At 45.9% G+C, this 9581-nt stretch overlaps 1 pseudogene; it reads right to left on the bottom strand.

Moving 5' to 3' along the window:
* Positions 1-3479, bottom strand: part of LOC120230174 — a 14248-nt pseudogene extending 10769 nt beyond the window's left edge.
* Positions 3480-9581: the final 6102 nt, after the last annotated feature.

Here is a 9581-nt window from a genome sequence, read left to right as displayed (position 1 = left end):
TCGGGCTCTGTGCTGACTGCCAGCTCAGAGCCTGGAGCCTGTTTCAGTCTGTGACTCCCTCTCTCTCTGACCCTCCCCTTCTCACGCTGTCTCTCTCTCTCTCTCCTAGAAATTAAAAAAATAAATAAATAAATAAATAAAAATTTTTTTAAATAAATGAATAAAACAAGGCCCTATATACCCTAGTGATTATTTCAACTGGTGCTCAATTGAAAATAGACATAAAAACAACAATCTGTTCACCTCTGGTGTCAGGAAAGAGGACTATTTTTTTAAGTGAATAAATTTTTGTTTAAGGAATTTTACATGTGATTCCTTCTACTGCCAATCACCCTAGTTCCTCCAAAGTCATAATCATAATCTTCAAAATAGCCCTTTTTTTAAAATATTTTTTTAATATTTTTATTTATTTCTAGGAGAGAGAGAGAGAGACACAGCGTGAGCAGGGGAGGGTCAGAGAGAGAGGGAGACACAGACTCTGAAACAGGCTCCAGGCTCTGAGCTGGCAGCACAGAGCCCGACGCGGGGCCGAACCCACGAACCGCGAGATCATGACCCAAGCGAAAGTTGGACGCTCAACCGACTAAGCCACCCAGGCGCTCCAAAATAGCCCTTTTAAAAAGAACTTTTATTCAGTCCACAATTGCCACTGTCAGTCGAGAGTTCTTTTGGTTGGGCCTTTTTTTTTTTTTTAAGTTTATTTATTTATTTTGAAAGAGAGAGAGAGAGAGCATGAGCAGGGGAAGGGCAGTGATAGAGGGAGAGAGAGAATCCCAAGCTGTCAGTACAGAGCCCGATGCGGGGCTCGGTCCCATGAACCATGAGGTCATGACCTGAGCTGACACCAAGAGTCTGATGCCTAATCATCTGAGCCACCCAGGTGCCCCTCCCTTGGGCTTCTTTGATCTCCACTTGAAAATGGACATACTTCCAAAATTCCCCACTTAAAATCTTTAGACTTCAGTTTCTCTATTTTACGGCCCTAGAAGTCAAACTGTAGGAAGTATACTGATTGCTGTTTTGGCAAATGATCCAAAATTATTATTCCTTACTTGTCTCTAATATTGGAAAGTCTTGTTACTTTCCCTCTGCTCCATGAGCCCAGCAGAAACTGTCATGAGTCTCTTGGTCACTGCTGCATGTCAGTGTAGCCACAGAGGAGTGTTTTGGACAGCTCATGTGTCCCTCATCAACATAGTGTGTAAAGACGGTCCCCTGTTGAAAACTTCAGATTCGTGAGGGTAATTTTGGCAATACTAACTTCCAGCCTTTTTTTTAATAGTTGATTGTCAAGTTGGTTTCCATGTAACACCCAGTGCTTATCCCCACAAGTGCCCTCCTCCATGCCCATCTCCCCCTTCCCCTCCCCCTGACCCCCATCAGCCTTCAGTTTGTTCTTGGCATTCAAAAGTCTCCCATGGTTTGCCTCTCTCCCTCTCCCCAACTATTTTTCCCCTGTTTTCCCCCACGGTCCTCTGTTAAGTTCCTCCTGTTCCACTTATAAGTGAAAACATATGGTATCTGTCCTTCTCTGCCTGACTTATTTTGCTCAGCATAACACCCTCAGGTTCCATCCACGTTGCTACACATGGCCAGATTTCATTCTTTCTCATTGCCATGTAGTATTCCATGGTATAAATAAACCACATCTTCTTGATCCATTTGTCCATTGATGGACACTTAGGCTCTTTCCATGTTTTGGCTATTGTTGAGAGTGCTGCTGTGAACATTGGGGTACATGTGCCCCTATGCATCAGCACTCCTGTATCCCTTGGGTAATTCCTAGCAGTGCTGTTGCTGGGCCATAGGGGAGTTCTATTGTTAATTTTTTGAGGAATCTCCACACTGTTTCCACAGGGGCTGCACCAATGTACATTCCCACCAACAGTGTAGGAGGGTGCCCATTTCTCCACATCCTTGCCAGCATCTAGAGTCTCCTGATTTGCTCATTTTAGCCACTCTGACTGGCGTGAGGTGGTATCTCAGCGTGGTTTTGATTAGTATTTCCCTGATGAGGAGGGACGCTGAGCATCGTTTCATGTGTCTGTTGGCCATCGGATGTCCTCTTTGGAGAAGTGTCTGTTCATATCTTCTGTCCATTTCTTCACTGGGTTGTTTGTTTTTCGGGTGTGGAGTTTGGTGAGTTCCTTACAGATATTGGATACTAGCCCTTTATCCGACATGTCATTTGCAGCCATCTTTTCCCATTCCATTGGTTGCCGATTGGTTTTATTGATCATTTCCTTTGCTGTGCAGAAGCTTTTAATCTTGATGAGGTCCCAATAGTTCATTTTTGCTTTTGATTCCCTTGCCTTTGGGGATGTGTCAAGTAAGAAATTGCTGCGGTTGAGGTCAGGCTGTTTCCTGCTTTCTCCTCTAGGGTTTTGATGGTTTCCTGTCTCACATTCAGGTCCTTTATCCATTTTGAGTTTATTTTTGTGTATGGTGTGAGAAAATGATCTAGTTTCATTCTTCTGCATGTTGCTGTCCAGTTCTCCCAGCACCACCTGTGAAAGAGACTGTCTTTTTTCCATTGGATACTCTTTCCTGCTTTGTCAGAGATCAGTTGGCCATACATTTGTGGGTCCAATTCTGGGTTCTCTATTCTCTTCCATTGGTCTATGTGTCTGTTTTTGTGCCAATACCATACTGTCTTGATGATGACAGCTTTGTAGTAGAGGCTGAAGTTTGGGATTGTGATGCCTCCCATTTTGGTTTTTCTTCTCCCATATTACTTTGGCTACTTGAGGTCTTTTGTGGTTCCATACTTATGAAGTACAGATGCATTTTAGCTGCATTGTGGGGACGGGTTTCAGGGTGAAGGGGTGAGGGGGAGGAAAGCTTCTCTGCCTTGCAGAGCGCCACAGCAGAAAAGCACACCTCCCCTTGCTCCCTGCTCAGACCTTGGCGGCATCCTGCAGCAGTGAGTCCTCTGAACTGGTGCCTTGGTTTACCAGAAAAGGCATCCATCCATCGAGTTCACAGACATGACCAGCCACATCGTTAAGCAGGATCAAATGAAAATTCACTCTGCCGTGCCCCCGACATCAGCCTTCCTGGGTCACCACACCGTGGGCTGCCTGAACGGCCTCATTTTTTTTTAAGGCATTTTGCTCAGCCTTCAGGAGACAGCTTCTCTGTTTCAGGACTGACCCCATCCTCACACTCCAGTTGTCTGGGTTACTGGCTGCTGCACGTGTAAGTCCAGGGCTACCCGTTCCCAGCGGTCCGCTTCATGAAGTGCCACCTTGGGACTGACTTCTTGTCCCTTCCATTCTCCAGTCTGCTTTTTCCCTTAAGTTCTCCCCCTGGGCCGTGCAGGGAAACAGTGCTGGCAGCGGCACTCAGGCAGGCGCTGGCACCGAGCCCAGAGCCACCTCCAGCCCCAGCATGGCTTTGTCCCACGGGCCGGCGGCCCCCAGCCAGGCCAGCACTGCGTTCAGCATCTCGGGGTTAATCTCCATCAGTTTGAACTGCATCTTCGCAGACTGCAGGCCAAGCCACTACCCAGAGAAGAGGAAGAATAGCCAAGAACAGAGAAGAGAGGAAACAGCCAAGAACATGCAACTCTTGATCTTGAGGTTGTGAGTTTGAGCCCCACGTTGGTTGTAGAGATTGTTTATAAATAAATAAACTTAAAAATTTTTTTAAAGATGTGTAAACTTCAATTAAAAAAGTAATTTGCATGAAAAAAAGGTTGATTCCACCTTTCCCCAAGGTTGGAGGAATTTATCTCATGTTGCTATATTTCTCCACACTCACCAGCCTCTGGTAAGGCCACCTTACCGATGTGCCAGCAGGTGGAGAGAAGAACGGATGCAGGGTGTCGCCCGTGCAGAGCCAGCCCCCTCTCAAATCCACAGGACTCCATTTTCTCTCCTTGATCTTACTGACATCAACAACATTACACCATGTTAGTGACTTGGTGAGAAATCATACCACAGTCCTGTGACCCCTTCCTGCCCTTGCCCGTGGGCAGAACTTTCTTAAACTGAAGGAACACTCAGATGGAATTCTGGAAAGGATTTAATAAAGCATCCATTTGCAGAGTGGCACACAGGGATAATGGATACAGAGAAGGATAGCGAAGTCCTTGAGACCAGTCAGCACAATAGAAGCAAAGAGAGGGTAAGTAGAGGCAAGGGGAGCCAGCAGGGCTGCTGAGCTTTGTGGAGCCAGAGAGAAGGAGCCGGCCACCAGTGCGCGGAACACAGATGTGTGGGAACAAATCCCCGGGCTCTGTGGTCTCTTCTTTGTGCCTCTCCCTGGCCACACCCACGGGAAGTCAAAGTGGAGGGAGCCCAGGGGGTCACCCACAGGGGCCAGCCCCGGAGGGCATGTGACAGGGCCGAGAAGGGTGGACCATGGGTGTGGATGGCACATGAGTAACCCACATGGCATCCTGTTGAGCCTCACACTCCCGGGAAGCTCAAAGCTCTTACAACTGGCGTGCGTGCGAGGCAGCGGCCCCCACGGCAAGTCCTGACACAAGTGGGTTGTCACCTGCACTCCTTAAGCTGGAAACACTGGTACCTAAGGAGGTGTTCCTTTCCCAATAGCGGTGTCCTTAAAGGGACAGGAGTGGGAGAAGGGTTGGGGCCTGGGCCCTGCCTCCCTGGGAGCTCCACACCCACCGAAATCACCACCCCCCCCCCTCCCCGGACTGGAGCGGGGGAGGGTCCCGGGAGCAGGGAAGGGAGGCGGGCCGATGGGGACAGGGACATGGTGAACTGAGCAAGGGCCTCAGCACTGCCAGGACTGATTCCTGCCTCTTGAAGTGCGGGCTGGCTGGCTGGCTCTGCCAGGAGAACATGGAACTCTTGATCTCAAGGTTGTGAGGTCAAGCCCCGCATCGGATGTAGAGATTACTTAAAAATAAAATCTTTAAAAACACACACACACACAAAAGCCCTGGGGCACCTGGGTGGCTCAGTTCAGTGCCCAACCCCTGATTTTGGCTCAGGTCATGATCTCACGGTTCATGAGTTTGGGCCCCGCATTGGGCTGCATGCAGAGAGCCCAGAGCCTGCTCTCCCTCTCTCTGCCCCTTCTAATCTCTCTCTCTCAAAATAAATAAATAAACTTTAAAAACAAATAGATAAACATTAAAAAGAAACCTCCCCATGGAAAATAATGAGTGTTGGCAAGGATGTGGAGAAAGTAGAACACTTGTGCATTGCTGGTGGGCACGTGAAATGGTATAGCCATTGTCAAACACAGTGTAACTTGTAGAATTACCATGTGATCCAGCAGTCTTACTGCTGGGACTGTAGCCAGAAGAACGAAGACAGGGACTGAAATAGATACTTGCACACCGTTGATAGCAGCATTATTCACAGTAGCTAAAGACGGAAACAACCCAAATGTCCATCGACAGACGAATGGAGGAGCAGAAGGTGATATATCCATGCAGTAGACTATTATGCTGCCTTAAAAAAAACGAAGTCCTGAGGGGCACCTGGGTGGCGCAGTCACTTAAGCATCTGATTTTGGCTTAGGTCATGAGCTCACAGTTCATGAGTTTGAGCCCCATGTCGGGCTCTGTGCTGACAGCTTAGAGCCTGCCTGGAGCCTGCTTTGGATTCTGTGTCTCCCTCTCTGCTCGTCCCTGGCTGTGCTGTCTCTCAAAAATAAACACTAAAAAAAAAGTTAAAAAGAAAATAAATACATATCTTCATGAGATGGATGATTTTTGGTGACACCACGTTTATATTATTGGTAATAAAAATTACTGCTAGAATGACTCAGGATTTGGCATCAGTCTGTCCACATTCTTCATTTAGAAAGATGTATGCATCAGCATACAAAAAAATTGATTCATGTAACAACTTGGATGGATCTCAAGGGCATTATGAAGACTAAAAACCAGCCAATCTGGAAAAGTCAGATACTATATAATTCCATTTATGCAACGTTCTTGAAATGACAGAATTCTAGAAATGGAGAACAAACCAGTGGTTACCAGCTATTAACGATGGCACGGGAAGGGTGGATGTGACAGTCAAGGGACAGCATAAGGAAGATCTTCAAGGGAAGGTTCCGGACCTGATTGTGGTGGCGGTGATGTGAATCTGCATCTGTGTTAACAAAGTATAGAACTACACACACACGTTGCCCCTGTGCCAGTTTCCTGTTTTGATATTGTCCTGTAGCCACATAAGATTAATCACTGGGTGAAACCGGGTGGAGGGTACATCAGGTCTCTGTATTGCCTTTGCAACCGCCTGTGAATCTAAAATTATTTAATAATAAGTGTAAAAAGGATGCATCCTCTGAGAGACCAGCTTCACATAGATCAGTAGGTGGTCAGGAAGGAGTTTTATCACATTGATATCACTCTAATTCTTTTAATTCCTTCAGTGTAATATGTCAGAAATCGTTTAGTGATCTTTCAGTAAATTAATTTTAATGATCTAATAACGAGCAGTTCAGTTAGGTCCTCCTCTAATTTTGCTTAAGACAATGCATGGGAAATGACCTGATTTATCAGCACTGGCTGCCCTGTCATTCATTAGTCATTCGCATTCTCACTGTAGGCACAGAGATTTCCATTTGTCCCTTTTGTTTGATGCCCCAGGTATTCCCTCTGGGGACAGCACACTAATTAGACTGAGGGTGGATGACAGGGATGCCTTCCTTCCATAAAGTGGGAGAGAAGAGCCCTAAGAAGGGGGAGGGAGACAAACCCAGCTCGACAGTTCATCCACACTGGTTGTCAGGGCAGATCAATCCGGGACAGAGGGCAAGTGCAGTGTGAGGATCTGGAAACTGTTTCCCCCTTTGAAAAGTTACCAAGACACTCTCCATCACCTGCAAGCAGACAGAGCCAGACACCATTCAAAGATCCCGTTAGTAGCTCTGTTTTTACAGCAGAGGAAAGGAAGCTAAGAAAGATTAAGTAATCCATCCAAAACCACCAGCAAATGGCTGAGCTGGGATCGGGGACTCCGGTGACTGACTCCAAAATCTGTTTTCTTTCAACCACACTGTCCTGTCCCTGGTTATCAAATCCAGCTTCAGTCCCCACAGAACTGTTGCCTTGTGACCAGCAGGTGGCACCACCACCTCACAGTTGTCCTGGTGACCACACTGATGGCTGACTCCCTGATTTGGGGAACACAGTTTGCAGCCGTGGTCTTCTCCCTACTTGGTCACATTCTTCCCTCAAAGATGGGTAGCCTCCATCGCTAGCTGTCATCGATTGGGTTTCCTTGAGTTTCACTTCTTTGATGCCAAAGATGTTAGCTGGCAGTTTGGACCATGATTAGGCGAAGAACAAATATATTATAAAAACTCACCTACTGAGTGCTACGTACTGGGCACTTTGCTTGGATCGCCTCATGTAATCTTTACAAAAGACAAGATGGCAAGTTCCGCTTTGATAACAGTCTTTCAGGCCTGGGGCACCTAGATTGTTTTACTGTTTTACTCTTCAAAAACTAACCAACATGTTTTTGGAAGTAGGATGAGCACTGGGTGTTGTAAGGAAACCAACTTGACAATAAACTATTAAAAAAAATATTACTTCAGTTATTCTCATGGCAGACTTAACTTATAAACTTTTATTGGATAAAATGGTCTACTCTGGGTGACTATAATAAAATGATGAAAATCTAATGGTTCATAAAAATACACATTTTCATTTATAACCATTGTGTGTGCATATATTCATATTTATTATATAAACATGTGTATTTGTGCATGTATGTGTGTGCATGTGTGTTTGTGTGTGTGTGTGTATCACTGGGGTAAAGAAGACTGGGCAAGGTCAGTTGGTACCAATTCTCACTCCAGGCTTTATGGAAATATGTACATGGCTCTTTCCCAGATGAAATACTATTACTAAATTTCACTACATGGCAAAAAATTTCCAAGCCCAAGTTAGTACCTCACTTAGAATCATCAGATTGACCTGATATTACCTCGCTAATCCCCTTACCTTATACATAAAATACCATGATCCAAAGAAATGGTGATTTTCTTTGGACACACAGTGGTGGCAGTGGCAAAACCCTGATTCCCTCCCGGACTTTACAACAGAGTTCCTTCCACATGGACAGCCCTACATGGACATATGTGTGTGTGTATATATATATACACACATTTTTTTTTTTAAAGTAGGCTCCATGCCCAACGTGGGCTTGGACTCACGACCATGAAATCAAGAGTTGCATGCTTTACCAACTGAGCCAGCCAGATGCCCCTCTGACCTTGTATGTTTTTAAAAGATTCTGAATACAGGGCTTCTCATTTATCTCTTCTTAAATGTCTTGCTTTGGGTTTCATGACTATTTAGATTTCTTTTTAAATATTAAATCTACCATCTAACTAATTGACAGTATATCAAATTTCGTGCTGTTTATACATTTCAGTATATCTTCTATGTCCTCTTCTGTGACTTTAAGAAAAGTGTTGAGTGCCCAAGTTTGAGGGTACAACTTACATACAAATTCCCCTTAGGGTCACACTGATTCATTAAGCCCAGAACTGACTAATCTGTGGGCTCCAGCACAAAATGAAAATGCAGGGGTGCCTGGCTGGCTCCGTCAGTAGGGCGTGCGACTCTTGATCTCAGGGTTGTGAGTCTGAGCCTGACGTTGGGTGTCACGATTACTTTCAGAATAAATAAACGAAATTAAATGCAGGGCCTCTTTTTCCAAAATTATTCAGAATTTCAAGATAACGATAGGAGAGCAGTAACGTAAGTGTGGGCCTTTCTCAGTGTGCACCCTTGTGTGGTCACACAGGCCACACACCCATGAAACCACCCCAGACTTGCTACAAATCGGCTTCTCTAAAGTAAGACCTGTGGGATGACCTCCAGCTGTGAGTAACAGCTGTCCCAGCAAACAAGGGCTTAAGCTAGAAAGGTTTAACTTTTTTTGTGTCCCAAGAGATCTCGAGACAGATAACCCAGGACTTCTCTCCTCTTCCACTCTCTTTAGAACCCACTTTCTCCTCCTGGCACTGCATAGCTGCTGAAAGCAGCTCATAGCCTCAGACCATCAGTCCACATTCCAGGCAGGAAAGATGAGGCATGACAAAGCACAAAGAGCAAAAACCCTCTCCTCTCAAGTATTTGCCTTTTTAATTCAAAAGCGAAAACCTTCCCCGGAGTTTCTGCCTATATCTCATTGGCCAGAACTGTCACGTGGCCACACCTAGCTGCAAGGGAGGCTTGGAATTTGAGTGTCCCACTTTCTAACCTCTAGGGTTTGGTTTGCTTTTTTTTTTTTTTTTTAATGTTTTTTATTTATTTCTAGGAGAGAGAGAGACAGTGTGAGCAGGGGAGGGTCAGAGAGAGAGGGAGTCACAGACTCCGAAACAGGCTCCAGGCTCTGAGCTGGCAGTCAGCACAGAGCCCGACGCAGGGCCCGAACCCACGAACCACGAGATCATGACCTACACGAAAGTCGGACGCTTAACCGACTGAGCCACCCAGGTGCCCTGGTTTGCTTTGGTTTTTAAAGTTTATTTATTTATCGTGAGAGAGAGAGGGCAGGGTAAGGGCAGAGAGAGGAGGAGACCGAATCCCGAGCAGGCTCCGTGCTGCCAGTGCAGACCTACACACCGAGAGAGCA

Source organism: Hyaena hyaena, unplaced genomic scaffold (assembly GCF_003009895.1).
Source record: "Hyaena hyaena isolate Hyena2069 unplaced genomic scaffold, ASM300989v1 scaffold_2, whole genome shotgun sequence".
NCBI classification, from domain to species: domain Eukaryota; kingdom Metazoa; phylum Chordata; class Mammalia; order Carnivora; family Hyaenidae; genus Hyaena; species Hyaena hyaena.
This window is presented reverse-complemented; position numbering and strand designations above follow the sequence as displayed.